Genomic DNA, 21,533 nt, shown 5'->3' on the forward strand with positions numbered 1-21,533 from the left:
TATAACCAAATCTCTCCATTCTTCAGATAATTCAATAACAAGTTTAACATCTACTTCCCAAAAGGTGAATTCATGCTATATGAGACTATCACTTCCTTGAATATCCTTAAATTTAACATTTCTACAGGAATTCATTCAGCTCTTGTACTGCTTTAGGGATACCTGTCATTTAGCAGTTGTTCCTGTACTGTTACTGGATAAATTAAAGTTGGTTGTTTGAAAACCTTAAACTATTTCTCTCTAGCCTTAAAGTGCAATGCTGAGACTGGCTCCCCTTTAATTTCCCCTGCCTGTGTCTAAATATCTCTATGATCTGTTTTAATAGGGTTTTCTAAGGCCTGTATTTTGACAATCATATTAATTAGCTTTTAAATGGATAAACCAAGAATTATCCAGCCAATAATAAAGGTGATCAAAATGATAATCAACATTATGTCAATCCTGGTTGAATTGATTATTTGTTCAATTTTAAACCATCAATTGTGTAAACATACAGAGACCCAACTCTCTCCATTATAGTAGCATCCCCCCCCCCTTTTTTTTTTTTTTTTTTTTTTTTTTTTTTTCTTATTGAGCCCTTTATTTTTACAGATGGAGAAGCTGAAGCAGAGCATCATTTCCCCCCTTAACCATCATGGAACAAGTTACTTGCTGCACAAACCACAAGTAATAGGTCTTAGGGAAGTAACAAGTAATCACCCAGTTCCCAAAGCTTTCCTTGATAATTCCACTATATGGAGATTCTAAGACAAACCCAACATGACTGCACATATCTAGAATCTAGTTCATCATCAATATAGAGAGAAAAAAAACAATTGATCTCATCCAAGACTGATTTATTTGCCCCCCCCTTTTTTTTAACTTGGATAAAACTCTCTCTTGTAACTAATTCCTCCCATTAAGAGTTCTCAACTGTCTCACCAAATCTACTGACAATGATGGTGAAATGTGAGGTGAAGCCCATCTGAGCAGAGAGCACAGATGGTCACAGTCTGGGTGAGGACAGCTGCAGATGCTAGCATGTAGCCATGAGCTAAGAGTGTGTAGTGTATGCAACAGGAGTAGAAGCCTGAGCAAGTGTCAATACAGATACCTAGTATTGCAGCACCTCGATGAGAGGTTTCACATGGAGCCCACAACCCACAGGGAAGAGGAAGTCAGCTCTCTGAAAAATGCACATGGGATTGTGCAGAAGAAGCATGTGTGAAAGGAGTAGCATAAAGGTAGAACCAGGTGGTCTTAGGTGGGTAGATACTGTGGCATTTAGGAGGCCAGGTGCTTCTGTAGTTTTTGTGTGGGCAACTGGAGAATGTTGTAGAGAGGTTACACATGAAAATCCCGAACTCACTCATAGGCTTAAGTATAAAAGAAAAGAAAACCTAGCCACTGTGGTAGTGACTCTGGTGGGAGCCCTAGCCTGTAGTTCAGGTGTGTGCTAGTGGCTTCAAGGCCACAAGTGTCAGGACCAGCCTCAATAGAAACAACACTTGTAGAGGTGTGGGGATTTAGAAATTTTAAGTAAAAATTATGAAGACACGTTAAAAAAATAAAACAGAAATTATAGAATAGTATCAAAAGGACATTTTAGTGAATATTGAAATTGTTTGTTTTTATACTTTTTATATATTTTATGCCCCAATACAAAAAAGGGAAGGAGGCAACAAAAGGCTTTTTGAACATGATACAAAGGACAACTTGAGCAGTTAATTGCTTTAACACTTGAGACATCAAGTCATTAGCATTTTGTGGTTTAGGCAGTGAAGTCACCCTAGACCAAGTATCCTGAAAACTACTCTTCCCTAGGTAAACTTCAATTACAAAAGAAATAACAGATGTATACTTAAATATGCTGACCATCTGTCAGGATGGAATAGATCTATTCGAATGAGCTATCTTAATGTTAGAATAACCAAGTAAACACATCCTGAGTTGAGACATGTAGCTACACTTGTCCACCATTTTGAGCAACCTCCAACTCTCTGACTATCAGAAAAGGTGGCAATGGGCTCACATTTTTGGGCCTTTGCACATAGGCAAGTGACTTTTTCACAAATTAATTCCTTAAAGTTGGATGTCAATTGAGGCACAAGTTCTAAACGGTCTTAAAAACCCAGAGTCAGGGAGTCCTCGTCCTCATTGTCGCCATGCCCACCGACATCAGCCAGTGGTCCAGGCAGCTGAGCCTGGAGAGGTGGACAAATGTCCCCAGCACGTGCTGTGGGTCGCCTACACTGGGGTGGAGGTGGACGAGCTAGGCAAAGTGTTGACGCCCACCCAGGTTCAGAAAAGGCCCAGCAGCATTTCGTGGGATGGCCTTGACCCAGGGAAACTCTACACCCTGGTCCTCACCGACCCAGATGCTCACAGCAGGAAGGACCCCAAATTCAGGGAGTGGTACCATTTTCTAGTGGTCAATATGAAGGGCAATGACATCAGCAGCAGCAAGATCCTCTCTGATTACGTGAGCTCTGGGCCTCCCAGTGGCACCACTATGTCAGGCTGGTGTATGAACAGGACAAGCCACTGAACTGTGATGAACCCATCATCAGCAACACGTCAGGAGATCATCCCGGCAAGTTCAAGGTGGCGGCCTTCCGCAAGAAGTATCACCTGGGATCCCCGGTGGCGGGCACATGTTACCAGGCGGAGTGGGACGACTACGTGCCCAAGCTGTATGAGCAGCTCTCTGGGAAACAGAGGAGCCATGGAGGCCAGTGGTCCTGGGGACCCCCACAGTATTGTCAAGTTGTGCAGAGCATGCTGTTTCTCCTCCTTCCTTCCTACCCCCTCACAGGGAGTCCTGAGCTGTGCTAGAATAGAGGTGTAGGGTGACTTCCCACTGCCCATCCTTAGGATTCTAATAATCGTATCCAGGTTTGTGTTTGCTCGAATTTAGGCTCCATCTAGTGGGTGTTTGTTGTTCTGATGGAGTGCTTGTGTTGTTAATTTAAGATTTGCAACTCTGAAAAGTAAAGACACTCTGCTCCATGTAAGGGTGAGGGCTAGTGTTGTCTGTACATGGTTTGACAAGGACTCACCCAGAACCAGGCACGATGGCATCTTTCTGAGATGTGTTTTTCGAGTTCTGTCCCCCTGAGATAACTCAAGGCTTCCATCTCAGCTGGGGCAGGCGGCTGCACAGGTCTTGGTGTCCTGTAGCTCTAAAGAACAGGGCTACTGTGCTGAGAAAAGCCCCAGGGAGAGGGCTAAGTCTTGCTTCTCAAGTAGTGTGAGCAAAAGTTCCTGGAGTTGCTAGGTGTGTTAATACTGTCTTTACATTACATCATCAAATAAAAATAAAGGCATTGGATTCAGGCAAACAAAACAAAACAAAACAAAACAAGAGTCAGATAGTGAAGTAAATGCTGAAAGATCAGAAAGAAAGTAGCAAGCCATAGCCAGCTCTTACCTTGCTAATTCCTTCAGCAAAAAAAGGACTAACTCCTACTTTCTTCTTCCTTATATTCCTCTTTCTGTCCAGTCATATCATTTCCTATCTGTCTGTACCTCTATAGTTAATTTGTTGCTAGCTCTGTCCTCTAATCTTCAGACAAATTTTATTTATTAGAGTACAAACAAAAGATCACTACAGAATAAGGCAACCTAGTTGGAGTAAAAAATGGTCACAGAAGCAGGCAAAAAATTCAGAGAGCCACTGCTTCCATTGTTAGAAGTCCCACAAGAAGACCAAGCTATACAACTATGGCATGTATACAAAGGGCCGAGGTCACATCCATTCATGCTCCCTGATTATTAGTTCAGGTTTTTTTTTTTTTGCCCCTATGAGCCCAAATTAGTTTTCTTGTGGTGTACTTGACCCCTCTGGTTCATTAAATCCTTCTTCCTTATATTGCACAGGATTTCCCAAGTTCCACTTAATGTTTGGCTGTGAGTCTCAGCATACGCTCCCATCAGTTGCTGAGAGAAGCCTTAGTGGTAACAACTTTACTATGTAGCAATCTATGAGTACAGCAGAATTTCAGTAGGAATCATTTCATTGATTTTTATTGTCAGCCATGTTTGGTTATATCCTGTGTCTCCAACTGTCCAGCTTTTGGGTACTAGTCCTCCAGGCAGTGTCATGGTGGGGTCTGTATGATGGCATGGATCTCAAGTTGTACCAATCTTGTTTGGCTACACCCACAAGTTCTGTGACACCTTTATCTCAGCACATCTTGCAGGCCAGAAAAATTTTACATCAAAGATTTTGTGGATAGGAGGACTTTCCTAGTTACAGAAGATGGCTATGTCAGGCTTTCTATACCCCATTAACAGAAGTTTAGCTAGTGTCACCCACATAGAGTCCTGGAAATATCTATTTCACTGGGTTTATACCTTGCTATAACATGAGGGCCTGCTTGTTTGGGTTTCTGTCTTGCCCAGTTCCCACAGCTGGTAAGCATCAAAAAAAAAAAAATCACACAGAGGTCTCCATAAGTAATAAACTGATTGGCCCATTATCTCAGGCTTCATATTAGCTCTTATAATGTATATTAGCCCATTATTCTAGTATATGTTACCACATGGCTCAGTACTTTTTTCAGCAGGGCAGGTCACATCTTGCTTCTTTGGTATCTGGACAGGACTGGGGAGGAATGGGCTTCCTCCCTCCCTGAATTCTTCTGTTCTCCTTGCCCCCCCTCTACTTCCTCTCTGGTTGTCCCGCCTATACCTCCTGCCTGACTACTGGCCAATCAGTGTTTATTTATAAAATGTAATTGACGGAATACAGAATTGTCCCCCACCACCTTGCCCATGAAATGATTTCCAATTCTAGTTGTCTCTCCCGGTATTCTCTCTCCACCAATCCATCAATAAACTGATCCCTCCTGTTTTTATCTCTACATGTCACCAGTCAACCCTAGATACCTATGTTATTTGAAGTAATGGATAACCATGATACAATCTACAGCTCTAGAGAGACTAAGTAACAAGGAGGGCTCAAGTAATTCTTCAATAATCTCCCTGGAAGGGGTAATATAATTCTGTGTCTTCGAAATCTGTACTACTTAGGATATATTCCAAGAATCATACCAATTTTGCAAATAGACAAAGAGGGAAACAGGCAGAGATTGGATAATAGAAGTCATGGAGATGTATGGGTGTGAAAGGCCAGGTCACTAATGTTAAAATCATGCCAGGTGCTACTCCAATATAATCCAAGTGGCTCTAATTTTTCTAAATGATGATAACATAGTGGGTAGGATGGAAATATATTTTTCAGTGTTCTCTGACTCTCATCATTAAAGACGCAGTAAGTTATTTTCATCACTCCTTTAATATTTTAAGATTATCATTGCATGCATGCCACCTACCTTTTCATTGATTGTTGTTACATGTATGTATGCAAAGGCATGACAACTGTCCAACCCTCTTATTAAAATTTCCTATAGATGTGAATTATAGTCATGGTGAATTTAATGCTGTCAAGTCTTAGATATTTGGGAATTTTTATTAATCAGTCAGGGACAATAGTTGGAAGAACTGTGATGCCACACATTCATTATCCAAATATGGTATTTCATTATTTCCTCCCCTTTGAAGTATCTTCCCCCTCATCACCAAATTAGTTGCTTAATCCCAGCAACATTCTGTCATTCTTACTAGCTTTCTTTCTGTAAAACATGTTTTTTCTTTCTTTCTTCTTTCCATGTAAAATGCTTTGAGGCCTGCACTAAATTCCTATAGTGGATGCTGTAGGTATAGCAGTGGAGTGCAAGGGTACCATTCTGCCTTCCTGGTGTGAATGTCTAGTGTAGAAAACCTGCATCAAAGACTCATTCAAACTTTATGCTTCTGTATTAATGGGAAGCACAGTGCGGAGGATATGTAGCTTGATCTCTAAGAACAGAGAAGAGATTCCTAATTTAATTATGAATTCTCATACAATTTTGTGTCTAATGCCAGTTTTGCATTTAATAATATCAATAGGGCCATTTTTACAAAATGTACTTTACTTAAGATTTGCTTAAGATTATTAAATATTATTGTATAGGATTATGTGATTTCACATATTTTAATGAGATAAAAAGAAAATGAGTGATTGGTAACCAAAATTATTGCTTTTATTATTATCATAAAATTCAAAGAATATTAGGATGGTTATGACCTGTAATTTTTAATAAGTTTAAATTAAATCTAATACTTTTCATTACTCACTTTTTAAATTAAAAGTGAGGTCTTCTCAATTTTCTTAGTGTACACTAACCATCTGAAACTGTATAGGAGATGAGAGAGTAATATGCTTGTAACAATGATCATCAAGGAAGAAGAGACTACAAACTTGAGAATTGGGGTCATAGGAATGGTTTATGGAAGAGTAGTTGGAAGGGAAATAGAGGGAGAAAAGAGGGGAGGAGAAGTGATATAAATCTATTTCAATAAAAACATACACAAAATCACATATGCATGATATATGTTTGTTATTCGGAACACATTGCACTGGTTTTCTGACTGTAGCCACAACTTCTGTAACCACTGACTCAGACACAAGGTAATTTTTTTTTTATTCTTTTTTACTTAAAATTTCCAACTGCTCCCCGTTTCCTATTTCCCTCCCCCTCCTCCCACATATTGCCCCTCCCCCTGCTCCCCTCCCCCTATCCCCACTCCACTTCTCCTCCCCCTAGTCCACTCCCCCTCCCTCTCGATACTGAAGAGCAGTCCAAATTCCCTGCTCTACATGAAGACCAAGGTCCTCCCACTTCTATCTAGGTCCAGGAAGGTGAGCATCCAAACAGGCTACGCTCCCACAAAGCCAGTTCATGTATTAGGATCGAAACCTAGTGCCATTGTCCTTGGCTTCTCATCAGCCTTCATTGTCCGCCTTGTTCAGAGAGTCCAGTTTCAACCCATGCTTATTCAGTCCCAGTCCAGCTGGCCTTGGAGAGCTCCCAATAGATCAGTTCCACTGTCACAGTGGGTGGGTGCACCCCTCGTGGTCCTGATTTCCTTGCTCATGTTCTCCCTCCTTCTGCTCCTCATTTGGGCCTTAAGAGCTCAGACGGTTGATCCAAATTGGGTCTCTGTCTCTCTCTCGATCCATCGCCAGATGAAAGTTCCTGTGCCATTCTCCTTGGCCTCTCGTCAGCTCTCATTGTCCACCACATTAAGAGAGTCCGGTTTTATCCCATGTTTTTCTCAGTAGCAGTCCAGCTGGCCTTGGTGAGCTCCCAATAGATCGGCACCCCTGTCTCAGTGGTTGGGTGCACCCCTCATGGTCCTGACTTCCTTGTTCATGTTCCCTCTCCTTCTGCTCCTCATTATAACCTTGGGAGCTCAGTCCGGTGCTCCAGTGTGGGTCTCTGTCTCTATCTCCATCCATCGCTAGATGAAGGTTCTATGGCGATATGCAAGATATTCATCAGTATGATTATAGGATAGGTTCATTTCAGGTTCCGTATCCTCAGGTGCCCCAATGAGCTAACTGGGGACATTGCTCTGGGCTTCTGGTAGCCATTCCAGGTTCAAGTCTCTTGCCAACCCTTAGGTGGCTCCCTTAACTAAGGTATGAGTTTCCCTGCTCCCCCATCCAACCTTCCTTTACCCCCAATCACCCCGATTCCCCCAGTTCCCCTCATCCTCTCCTTCACACTTTTCTCTCCCCATCTCCCCTCATCCCCATCCCACCCCACCCCCCAAGATTCCCATTTTTTGCCCATCAATCTTGTCTATTTCCCATAGCTGGGAGGATATCTATATGTTTTTCCTTGGGTTTACCCTCTTGTTTAGCTTCTTTAGGATCACAAATTATAGACTCAGTGGCCCCTATCCATGGCTAGAAACCAATTATGAGTGAGTACATCCCATGATCTTCTTTGTGGGTCTGGGTTACCTCACTCAGGATCGTATTTTCTATTTCCATCCATTTGCATGCAAAATTCGAGAAGTCATTGTTTTTTACCGCAGAGTAGTACTCTAATGTATATATATTCCACACTTTCTTCATCCATTCTTCTATTGAAGGGCATCTAGGTTGCTTCCAGGTTCTGGCTATTACAAATAATGCTGCTATGAACATAGTTGGACAAATGCTTTTGTCATATGCTAGGGCATCTCTTGGGTATATTCCCAAGAGTGGTATTGCTGGGTCCAGGGGTAGGTTGATCCCAATTTTTCTGAGAAACCGCCACACTGATTTCCAAAGTGGTTGCACAAGTTTGCAGTCCCACCAGCAATGGATGAGGGTACCCCTTTCTCCACAACCTCTCCAGCAAAGGCTATCCTTGGTGTTTTTGATTTTAGCCATTCTGACAGGTGTAAAATGATATCTCAAAGTTGTTTTGATTTGCATTTCTCTGATCGCTAAGGAGGTTGAGCATGACCTTAAGTATCTTTTGGCCATTTTAACTTCTTCTGATGAGAATTCTCTGTTCAGTTCAGTGCCCCATTTTTTAATTGGGTTAATTATCCTTTTAAAGTCTAGTTTCTTGAGTTCTTTATATATTTTGGAGACCAGACCTTTGTCTGTAGCGGGGTTGGTGAAGATCTTCTCCCAGTCAGTAGGCTGCCTTTTTGTCTTAATGACAGTGTCCTTTGCTTTACAGAAGCTTCTCAGTTTCAGGAGGTCCCATTTATTCAATGTTGCCCTTAATGTCTGTGCTGCTGGGGTTATACATAGGAAGCGATCTCCTGTGCCCATATGTTGTAGGGTACTTCCCATTTTCTCTTCTATCAGGTTCAGTGTGTTCAGATTGATATTGAGGTCTTTGATCCATTTGGACTTGAGTTTTGTGCATGGTGATAGATATGGGTCTATTTTCATTCTTCTACAGGTTGACATCCAATTGTGCCAGCACCATTTGTTGAAGATGCTTTCTTTCTTCCATTGTATACTTTTAGCTCCTTTATCGAAAATTAGTTGTTCATAGGTTTGTGGGTTAAAATCCGGGTCTTCTATATGATTCCATTGGTCGACTGCTCTGTTTTTATGCCAGTACCACGCTGTTTTCATTACTGTAGCTCTGTAATAGAGTTTGAAGTCAGGGATGGTAATGCCTCCAGAAGTTCCTTTATTATATAAGATTGTTTTGGCTATCCTGGGTTTTTTGTTTCTCCATATAAAGTTGATTATTGTCCTTTCAAGATCTGTGAAGAATTTTGATGGTATTTTAATGGGGATTGCATTGAATCTATAGATTGCCCTTGGTAGAATTGCCATTTTTACTATGTTGATCCTCCCAATCCAGGAGCAAGGGAGATCCTTCCATTTTCTGGTATCCTCTTCAATTTCTTTCTTCAATGCCTTAAAGTTCTTGTCAAATAGATCTTTCACTTCCTTGGTTAGAGTTACCCCAAGATAGTTTATGCTTTTTGTGGCTATCATGAAAGGTGATGATTCTCTTATTTCCCTCTCTGCTTCCATATCCTTTGTGTATAAGAGGGCGACTGATTTTTTGGAGTTGATCTTGTATCCTGCCACATTACTAAAGGCGTTTATCAGCTGTAGGAGTTCTTTGGTGGAGTTTTTGGGGTCGCTCATGTACACTATCATATCATCTGCAAATAATGCAAGTTTAACTTCTTCCTTTCCAATTTGAATCCCCTTTATCCCCTTATGTTGTCTTATTGCTATTGCTAAAACTTCGAGAACTATATTGAAGAGGTATGGAGAGAGTGGACAGCCTTGGCGTGTTCCTGATTTTAGTGGGATGGCTTTAAGTTTCTCTCCATTTAATTTGATATTAGCTGTCAGCTTGCTGTATATAATTAAATTTAGGTATGACCCTTGTATCCCTAATCTCTCCAAGACTTTTATCATAAAGGGATGTTGAATTTTGTCAAATGCTTTTTCAGCGTCTAATGAAACGATCATATGGTTTTATTCTTTCAGTTTATTTATATGATGGATTACATTGATAGACTTGCGTATGTTAAACCAGCCCTGCATCTCTGGTATGAAGCCTACTTGATCATAATGGATAATTTTTCTAATGTGTTCTTGGATTCGGTTTGCCAGAATTTTGTTGAGGATTTTTGCATCAATGTTCATGAGTGAGATTGGCCTGTAATTTTCTTTCTTGGTTGGGTCTTTGTGTGGTTTTGGTATCAGAGTTACTGTAGCTTCATAAAAGGAATTTGGCAATGACTCTTCTGTTTCTATATTGTGAAATACCTTAAGGAGTATAGGTATTAGGTCTTCTTGGAAGTTCTGGTAGAATTCCGCATTGAAACCATCTGGTCCTGGACTTTTTTTGGAAGGGAGGTTTTTGATAATTGCTTCCAATTCTTCACGACTAACAGGTCTATTTAGGTTGTTCACCTGGTCCTGGTTTAACTTTGGTATATGGTAATTATCTAAAAAAGTGTCCATTTCTTTTACATTTTCCAGTTTTGTGGCATACAGGCTTTTGTAGTAAGATCTAATGATTCTCTGAATTTCCTCTGTGTCTGTGGTTATGTCTCCCTTTTCATTTCTGATCTTATTAATTTGCAAATTCTCTCTCTGCCGTTTGATTAGTTTGGATAGGGGTTTATGAATCTTGTTGATTTTCTCCAGGAACCAGCTTTTTGATTTATTGATTCTTTCAATTGTTTTCTGTGTCTCTATTTTATTGATTTCAGCCCTCAGTTTGATTATGTCCAGTCTTCTACCCCTTCTAGGTGAGTCTGCTTCTTTTTTTTCTAGAGCTTTCAGGTGGGCTGTTAAGTCTACAATGTGTGCTTTCTCTGTTTTCTTTAAGTGGGCAGTTAGTGCTATGAACTTTCCTCTCAGGACTGCTTTCATAGTGTCCCATAGGTTTGAGTATGTTGTTTCTTTATTTTCATTGTCTTCAAGGAAGACTTTAATTTCTTTCTTTATTTCTTCCTTAATCCAGGTATGGTTCAGTAGTTGACTATTCAGTTTCCATGAGTTTGTAGGCTTTCTGGGGGTAGCATTGTTGCTGAATTCTAGCTTTAATCCATGGTGATCTGATAAGATACAGGTGGTTATTAATATTTTTTGTAACTGTGAATGTTTGCTTTGTTACCGAGTATGTGGTCGATTTTTGAGAAGGTTCCATGAGCTGCAGAGAAGAAGGTATATTCTTTCCTATTTGGGTGGAATATTCTATAGATGTCTGTTAAGTCCATTTCATTCATTACCTCCATTAATTCTCTTATTTCTCTGTTAGGTTTCTGTCTGATTGACCTGTCCATTGGTGAGAGAGGAGTATTAAAGTCTCCTACTACTAATGTGTGCGGTTTGATGGCTGCCTTGAGTTTTAACAATGTTTCTTTTACGTACGTGGGTGCTTTTATATTAGGGGCATAGATATTCAGGATTGAGATTTCATCCTGATGAATTGTTCCTGTTATGAGTAGAAAATGTCCCTCTCCATCTCTTCTGATTGATTTAAGTTTGAAGTCAACTTTGTTAGAAATTAGTATGGCCACACCTGCTTGTTTCCTAGGTCCATTTACTTGATAAGCCTTATCCCAGCCCTTTACTCTGAGTAGGTGCCTGTCTTTGTGGTTGAGGTGTGTTTCTTGTAAACAGCAGAATGTTGGATCCTGTTTTCGTATCCAATCTCTTAGTCTGTGCCTTTTTATAGGTGAATTGAGTCCATTGACATTAAGTGATATTAATGACCAGTGGTTGTTAACTCCGGTCATTTTTTTTTTAGTAGTAGATTTTGTGTGTTTCCCTTCTTTGAGATGTGCTGGTAAAGGGTTTCTAGATGTCTGAGTTACTGTGGTCATTGTTGGACTCCTTGATTAGTGGTTTTCCTTCTATTACTTTCTGTAAGGCTGGATTTGTGGCTACGTATTGTTTAAATTTGTTTTTATCCTGGAAAATTTTGTTTTCTCCATTTATAGTGAACGAAAGCTTGGCTGGGTATAGTAGTCTGGGCTTGCATCCATGGTCTCTTAGTTTCTGCAGTACATCTATCCAGGACCTTCTGGCTTTCATGGTTTCCATAGAGAAGTCAGGTGTAAGTCTGATAGGTTACCTTTATAAGTAACTTGGCCTTTTTCCTTTGCTGCTCTTAGTATTCTTTCTTTATTCTGTATGCTTTGTGTTTTGATTATTATATGGCGAGAGGATGTTTTTTTTTTTGATCCAGCCTATTTGGTGTTCTGTATGCTTCTTGAACCTCATAGGTATATCTTTCTTTAGGTTGGGAAAGTTTTCTTCTATAATTTTATTAAATATATTTTCTGGACCGTTGAGCTGCGCTTCTTCTCCTTCATCTATTCCTATTATTCTTAGGTTTGGTCTTTTTATTGTGTCCCATATTTCCTGAATGTTTTGTGATGAGAATTTGTTGGCCTTGCTGTTTTCTTTGATCAGCGTGTTTATTTTCTCTATGGTATCTTCAGAATCTGAGATTCTTTCTTCTATCTTTTGTATTCTTTTGGTTTTGCTTGTTTCTGTAGTCTCTATTCGTTTACCTAGATTTTCCCTGTCCAGCTGGCCTTCTGTTTGTGTTTTCTTCTTTGTCTCTATTTCAGTTTTTAAGTCTTGAACTGTTTCCATTATTTGTTTGATTGTTTTTCCTTGGTTTCCTAGGGTATCATTCACTGATTTACTCAATTCTTCAAACTTTCTGTTATACTTCTCATCCATTTCTATAAGGGCATTTTTTACATGCTGTTTAAGGGCGTCAATCACTTTCATAAAGTCAATTTTATCTACTTCTTCATGATTAAGGTGTTCATGTCCTCCTGTTGTGAGGTCGCTGGGTTCTGGTGGTTTCATATAGTTTTTCAGATTGTTGGGTGAATTCTTGCATTGGCGCCTGCCCATCTCTTTCTCCGAATGCTCCCCTATGGATCTTCTTTTACCGGATCAGGTCTCCTTGCCTACTGATGTACTTTCCCAGTGATGGCACCCTGCAGTGATAGCTCTCCTGGTGCTCCAGTGATGTCTCTCCTGGTACCAATATCAGATCTCCGTGCCCAAAGACGGCAATCCTGGTACCCAGATTAGCTCTACCACTGATGGCTCTCCTGGTGCCAAGATCAGATCTCCGTGCAGGTTGGGTAGTTTGTAAACAAAGGCCTTACCTTGTTTGGTGCAGGCAGGCCAGTGAACCAAAGGAAGTCTCGCCTGCCTACTTGCCCTGAGGATTTGCCCCCAGCATCAGACAGACTGAGCTGGATGGTGTTATGTGCCCAAAGAGGAAAGGGGGCAGAAGGAAGAAGGGTTCTGGATGCAAGCTGGGTGGGACAAGAAGAGAGAGGCAGTATGCAGGGTGTAGAGCCCCTGCAGGGAGCCCAGGGAGTATAGGGTGGGGGATGAAGAACTTCAGAGTTCCCTGCCCAGGGCTGCTTCCGCTGCAGCCGGTCAGGTCACAAACTCACCCTGCTGCTGTCTCTCCTGGTACCTAGATCAGATCTCCGTGCAGGTTGGGTAGTTTGTAAACAAAGGCCTTACCTTGCTTGATGGAGGCAGGCTGGAGAGACAAAGGAAGTCTCGCCTGCCTACTTGCCCTGAGGATTTGCCCCTAGCGCCAGACAGACTGAGCTGGATGGTGTTATGTGCCCAAAGAGGAAAGGGGGCAGAAGGAAGAAGGGTTCTGGATGCAAGCTGGGTGGGACAAGAAGAGAGAGGCAGTATGCAGGGTGTAGAGCCCCTGCAGGGAGCCCAGGGAGTATAGGGTGGGGGATGAGGAACTTCAGAGTTCCCTGTCCAGGGCTGCTTCCGCTGCCGCCAGTCAGGTCACAAACTCACCCCGCTGCTGTCTCTCCTCCACAAGGTATTTTTTTTCAAACCTATATTGGTTTTGAAAAAATATTCCCTGAAGGACTGACTAATGTAGGACTAAGTTGCTTGAAAAGAAAGTGCTCTCTTTAAGAGAAATGTTTTTATGGTAAACATATAGAAGTTATTATCTCTTATGATGAGTTAAGAATGAAAGTCCAAACCTTTGGTTATTATTTCTTGGGAGTAGGCAGAGTAGAGAGCTCTAGGGAAGAGTACATCCTCCCAGGAACAATTCACTGGGTACATTCTCTGATGAAGACATTTGCATCTATGCAAACTTTTTAAAAGTTACAAGTGCCAAAAGAAGTACTGGATGGTAAATTTTGTATTGTTTAAGTTAATTTCTGGAGAGGTTGATATTTAACAAAGCAATAATAGTCACACACTGGTCGAACGTTTGCCCAGAATGTGTAAGATCATGGCTTTACTTTGCACTGCACTGGCAAAACCTCATGACAACAATAAAGTGTTTGTATCAAAATTTCAGCAGTTATACTAAGGGATGGGAAGAAAATAATGGAGATCATGTTAGAACATTATTTTATGTACGTATCCAAACTCAACACACACACACACACACACACACACACATACACGGGAGGGGGTTCATTATGTGATTTTACAGTGTTAGCATTGCTAGTCTTTCTCCCTCACTCATCTTCTGCTTTCATATCACATGTATTCTATTATGCTGTTTTAAATTATGTTTTCTTTCCTAAACTTTTTATGACATATTTATTTTTCCATTCAAATATTCCCCTTTCCTGTTTAATGAACTACACTACACACACACACACACACACTCAAGAGAGAAGGAAAGAGAGAGAGAAAGCGCGCGCGCGAGAGAGAGAGAGAGAGAGAATGAATATGGGCAAACTTTGGCAGAGTGAGAAGACAGTCTGTAGAATGGAAGAATATCATGGAGTAAAATACAGAGTATACAAAAAACTAAAACAACTGCAGAAACAATGCTACCTCCACTTGTTCTAATTAATAAATAGGCAAATAAAATGAAAAATTCCTTATCAGAAAAAATACCAACAGTGAGTAAATATCTTTAAAAGTGAACAAAAACCTATGAAAAACCTATCTAGTCAAGTAAATCAAAATTAAAAGAACTGAGTGGTTGTTTCACCTGACTTAGAATAACTAACATCAAGAAACAAATATTGGTGAAGCTGAGATAAAAGAGAAAGCTTTATCAACTGTTGGTGAGAATCTAATCTTTCTCAGCCATTGTAAAGATTTACCCAGTCTTATCATTCTTGGGTACATATCTGATGGACTCTGTATCTTATCACTCAGAGTCTTATTTATTTTGTTTGTTACTTATTATTCATAGCAGCCAGGAGATATGCACTGTGTAGATGCCCATCATAAGGTAAATAAAATTATGATGCTTATAGGAAAATTCATGAAATTAGAAATTATAATAAATGAATTATCCCAGGTTCAGACAAAAAATAGTTCATTTTCTCTTAGTGGAACATTCTTTTAAGAAAATTCTATTACAGATGTTTTTTGAAATACAGTGTGGATTTTTGATATATTCATTGTACAAAGCAATGTTACATAACTATATTTTCATTGTACAAAGCAATGTTACATAACTATATTTTAAACTATGTACTTTAATTATACCCATTATCCACCTCTATTTACTGGTCCTTCTCATATTCATTCCTTCCTATAATATGATATTTTAAGTTAGAAAAGCAAATTCAATGATTTTAAGTCAAAAGGACTGTGAAAAAAATTTAATTGGCATTTAGAGTATCTTTGATAGACTTATTTACTTTTATTTTCTTATATAAAATATTCCATATTAGATCTTATATTATATCTAATTAGTATTAAAAGTGGCGATATATAATTTTTGATAGTTCAATAATTAGCATCTTTTTAATTTTACAAATATCTTTATAATTTGACAAGAATGAAATGTGAATGTAATGAAGTAAGGCATAACAATTTATACTTTGTAAAGTGAATCATGATGGGAATGTGAATTAGAAATGTTAGCATATATGAAAATATGCACAGGGAGTCACATATGATTTCTTTTTAGGAAATTGCCTGTATTGCTTTTGAACCTGACTAAAATCAAGTGTAGGAAAGATTAGTCCAAAAATAAACTGATACTTTTGTTAATGAGTATGACTCATGAATGCACTAATACAGTAGATAGTCTTGAATTAGTCTGAATATAAACTGAACATAGGAATATATTCCAGTTGAAATTATCCTTTTATTTATTTATTTTTAATTATGATGATGAGGTGGTGGTAAGGTGGCTCAGTGTTTTAGAGCACTAGATGTTTTTCCAGAGGTCCTAAATTCACTAACTTCCAACCACATGGTCCCAACCATCTATATTGGGGATCTGATGACCTTTTCTGAAATGTAGGTATTCAAGCAGACACAGCACTCATATTTTAATTAATTAATTAATTAATACACAATAAATAAAAATGAAAAGAAAATTTAAAATACAATGTGAATATTAGTAGAAATTCATATATAGGAAAAAATACAAACCTAGTAAATATGGCATGTTATGTAGGAGCAATAAATATTTTGTTTTATTTTTAATGAGCTGGCAGTATATCCAAATACTATCTACCAGAATATATTAAAAAACCTTCCTGTCATTAGATTAATCCCATAATGCTCTGACAGGACATGTCCAGTATTGTTTATGATGTTTTTTATGAACCAGGTAGTGGAATAAGTTGTGTCAAACAAAATAAGAGTAATTATTATTGATACATAATGTAATTACCAATAATGTATTGGCTACAAATGAAGAGGAACATTTTAACCTTCAAATGAATCAAATGATATCTACATTCCATTTGTACTCATAGCAAGTGTTCCCATGAATCCCAGTGACAACAGGAATAGAAAAATGCTCTAATGTGGGTTCATCTCAGAAGAAAGAGGAAGAGTGGTCTCTAAGAAAGATTTTTTGTTTGTTTGTTTTTGAAACAGGGATTCTCTATGGCTATGGAGCATGTCCTGGAACTCCCTCTTGTAGACCAGGCTGACCTCAAACTCACAGAGATCCTCCTGCCCCTTCCTCCCAAGTGCTGTGATTAAAGGCGTGCACCACCACCGACTGGCTGAAAGATATTTTTTCTTAACAAAAAACAATTTCTACTCCACAGTGCATAACTAAATCCTCCTTGTCGTTCTAAGCACTACCTGTATGCTGCTTTCCCCTAAAGGGGACAATTCTTTTCAGGGTTTGTCTAACACAAAGTGAAATTTCTCTTTAAGGAAAAAAAAGAAAAAAGAAAACACCTGTGTATAGTTGTGGTCAAATGCTGTGCATGTACGAGATTCATTTAATTATCCATATATTAAACTAAAGATACTGGTGGAGAATTGTTGATAGTTCCAAACATGCCCCCACATAATATCAGGTGGAAGTGAAAGACTATGCATTACTATTTTGGTGTGTAGCTAACGGTGTAATCAGATTACAAAGCATTAGAATAAAACCCATAGACTCCAAAATTTTATCCTTGATGCAATTTTCTGAAATAAAAATGTACATAAATTTATTTTCTATCATAAAAACAAATGAAATATCAATAATTTAGAGAAAAAAATCTCCAAATTTGCTGAACAAATTTTCAAACTAAAGAAACTTTTTTCATTTCAATTATTTATGACTGTTTAAATAATCAATTACATTAAATTCTTCTATATTTTTTTAGGATTTTCTAGACAGGGTTTCTCTGTAGCTTTTTGGTTCCTGTCCTGGAACTAGCTCTTGTAGACCAGGCTGGCCTCCAACTCACAGAGATCCGCCTGCCTCTGCCTCCCGAGTGCTAGGATTAAAGGCGTGTGCCACCACCGCCCGTCAAATTCTTCTATTTTTGAGATACTTCATGGAACCATTGTATAAATCTATCTGATTGGCCAATTAGATCTAGCTTCTTATTTGCTAACTTTTACATCTTGATTTAACCTATCTCCATTAATCTGTGCATCACCATGTGGTCATGGCCTATCAGCAAAGTTTTAGTTTCTCTGTATCCAGTAGTAGTCCATGACTTTTTCCTAACTCCTCCTTCTTTCTCCCAGCATTCACTTTATTTCTTCCCACCAGCTCTTTCTGCCCTGCTCTGCCATAGGCTCAAAGCAGTCCTTTATTAACCAGTGGTAATCACAGCATACAAAGGGGAATCCCACATCAGCTAGCTATTTATGCCTCACTCAAATTATTAACAATTTTCGTGTTTCTGGGTATTTATCAGAAACAACACTGCATTTGACAATATTGATAATACATTTAAATGAATGAACAGTTTGATTGATAGGAAATGAGTTGTCTTTGATAACCTATATATCTCTGCTTCAAGCAACATAAGGGAAAGCAATTATATTCTATATGTATTCCCTAAATATGGTAAATCAATTTACCTGTGGTCAAAATAGTCCTTTGTTTGCCCTGCATAGAGTAAAATGGTCTGTATGAGAGACAGAATAAGCTAGAGCTATGGAAATAACAGCCAGTAAAATCTCTACATGTCTGACTTTGAAGGATGATTTTGACAGTATTACTTGTTTTTTTCTTATTTATTACTTCTTTTTTTTCTTATGTTTTAAATATTCATGGATAATTATCATTTGGAAGACTTATTTCAGAGTAATTGATTTCTGTTAACATAGGTTGAATTTCCTCTTAAGTGATTTATATATGTAGAATGTGACTTTTTGTTTGTTTTTTAAGTGTTTGTAAATGTCCGTGCATGTTATGTGAAAGAAAATGTGCATATTACTTATGTGTGGGGATATATCTATATCTGTATCTATATCTATCTATATATTCCTATAAGTACAGCAGTATGACTTAGAGAGTCTTCCTTCATTATTCCCTGTGTTATGAACTGATATATTTTAACTGAATCCATAGCTGAATATGAATACTTTTGCTAGCAACATTCCTGCCACACCACCTGACATTTATGTCAGTGCTAGGGAACTATACTCAAGTCTTTGGGTTTGCATAGAAATTCCTTGCCTCTTATCAAATAAAAATTTCCCTATCTCCTTTTTTTGTTTATTTTGGATTGATTAAAATTTATTTTCCTGAAGAATGTATGGTTTTAAAATATATACTGTACAACAAATAAATCTAGTTCATTGAAATGTCATTATATCTCATAGTTACCACTTTTGTGGTAAAATTTTACAATCCCTAAAAGTATTTTTAAGAACATGATGTGCCATAATTATATACAGTTATGATAATGAATAATAACTCTTATGGCTCTATATTTATCTTCTTTTAATAAAATGGTTTATATTCTACCCAAATAAAAGAATAATACTGAAAATTATCCTTGCTGTAAAGAAAATTACTTGTGGAAATTAAAAAATTTTGGCTGGTAAATCATCTGTACCATGATGCTGCAATCTTCTCTAGCATATACACTTGGATTTAGACAAAAAACAATTTAAAGTTATTGTCTTCTTTCTCTTCATTTCACTTAAAACTAAGTTTCTTCTAGAGGTGATGAAATATTTTCATTGCTTTTCTTTTATCTTATTGATATACTTCAAGTTTCTTGTGGTTTTAACATAAGTTAACAATAAAAAAGGTAAAAATACATGGATTTTTAGACTGAACAGTTTAACAGTTCCATGTTAATTATTGTTGAGTTTACTTTAATCTAGCTATTTGAAAATATTTATTATGTACTAAATTATGTTTTTATTTATTGTTGGTTTTTTATGTTGTTTAGTTTTGTAGTGATTAATATGCTTGTATCGGAAACTGAAATATTCTAAGAATATTTCTGTCCTGGAATTGGTTTGTGTTGTAAGGAAAAAAAAGACTGCTTGTGAACCATCAGGAAAAATAGCTCTTACCTCTGTCTGTCAGGTAAGAGCACATTCAAGCCACAGAACTCTAAAGGTTTTAAAAGCAGGATATGGACATATTTGAACTACAGTATGCTAAAGTTTACAAACTTGTAAAACAAATAAATTAGAATTTCAGGATTTTTTTTTCATTTTTTTTCCAGCTTAAATTCTTTGTAATGGATTTTGAACCCAACCTAAAATAGCTTGTCCTGCTGTTCTACAAAGTTTTTCTGAGCAGTGATACCCTAGGTAAATGTAGAGGGAAGTAATTTCCACAGGGATACTGTGCTATGCGAAGACATTTTATCCAACCTGTGTACATGAGTGGAATTGGATTTTAAGGTTTAGTGTCTAAGAAAATATTGTCCTCTTATGCCTTGAAACATTTTGTACTCAGCAAGTTAGTGACTTGCAATGCAATTGCTCATAAAAAGAAAATATGAAGTAAAAACTGCAAAAGTAAAATTCAAATTGAGTCTTAACTGAGGCTAAATTGTCACTTTCACACTGACTTATTCTGTAAAGACAAACTAGAAATGTTTTTTTTTTCATATACACCAAATTATTTTTTCTAAATTCATTTTTCCCAGGAGCTTTCTGTGTGAATGTGGTATATTTTAAAACTTAGGTCATTAATAATGCTTTTCCAAATCATTGATTTCTGCTTCTGTATAGGATTTTTGCAAGGCAGGCATCAATAAAAACTATCAGCAAAATCAAAGTTTAGATGACGCAGAGGCCAGAGACCCTACCAGAGCTATTTAAGGAGATCAAGGTTTTACTTGGTCATATTGTGGTGTCCTCCTGGTTATTGCTTTCCTTCTATCCTACAGTGGTGGAAAATGTTGTATCATTTAGATCATTAATATACATATTGCTGTTAACATGTTTGATGTCTTCAGCAATACTTTCTTTTAACAAATTTAATCTTTATCAACTATTACAACTAAAATTCACAGAGTGTGTATGGTTTCCAAATATTTTATAGCACTCAGAAGTACATAATCATATGTGAATGTTAAATTCCTTACTTTACAGACAACAGATCTGAAACTAGGAGAAATCCAATCATTTTAGCATCACATTTGATTAGGTAATGCTTTGGCTCAAATTCAAATTCAGATTAGTCTATTATCTAGTCTATAGTCCTTGCTGCCAGAAAACCAGGTTAATAAAACTCAGGCGTTTGGAGAGGAATGCAATCACTTAGGCAGTCATGTTGTAAGAATACAAACAACTTTCACTTGCACTTCACTGTGTCTTATCTATAAAGTATCACTCAGTTCACTAATTCTATAAGAGCTAAGGCTGAGTTTTTAAAGACAGAAAGTGCAGCAGTATAGAGTGAAAAGAAAGTGCTTTCTCTCTGTGGAATCACAAAGGAAAAGAAAGGTCACATTGCCAGCTGGAGCAATGCTGTCTGTCATCAGATTTTATAATATGGTATAAACACAGGGTATATGGCACTGAACAAGCAGAGACTAGCTTATTACCTCCAAAAATAGCACAAATGCCAAGCAGCTTTAACTCTCTTAGCCTCAGGAAATTTCTCCATTTTCTGTGAGTGCACAGTTGCATTAAATTATTTAGAAACTACAGACTTGAGTGTATCAGAAACCTAAGCCCTAGTGCATTATTTTGAAAATATTTAAATATGATTGTTTTAAATTAAGCTTGTTGTATTTTCACTTTAAGTTTTCTAATGATTTCTAATATTAAATCAGGTGCTCAATTATGAAAATAAACATAATATTCTATAAAATGAGAATTCAAATGATGAATTAATTAGTGAAAGACCTACTATTTATTGTCTTTTGAATTTAAAGTGGAAGAGCTATTTCCCAGGCAAAGTTGTCTACCAGGTATCATTGTGCATGGAAGATTTTAAATTAAATTATAAATCCCCAACAGAGATTTTCTGATTGAGGGAAAGATGACAGAATCTTAACCAAAAAGCAGAACTCTG

The 21,533-nt window shown here is 37.8% G+C and overlaps 1 pseudogene; it reads left to right on the top strand.

Moving 5' to 3' along the window:
- Positions 1-2,144: 2,144 nt before the first annotated feature.
- LOC130874192 (phosphatidylethanolamine-binding protein 1-like) lies at positions 2,145-2,814 on the top strand (annotated as a pseudogene).
- The last annotated feature ends 18,719 nt before the right edge of the window (positions 2,815-21,533 follow it).

Source organism: Chionomys nivalis, chromosome 5 (assembly GCF_950005125.1).
Source record: "Chionomys nivalis chromosome 5, mChiNiv1.1, whole genome shotgun sequence".
Classification (NCBI taxonomy): domain Eukaryota; kingdom Metazoa; phylum Chordata; class Mammalia; order Rodentia; family Cricetidae; genus Chionomys; species Chionomys nivalis.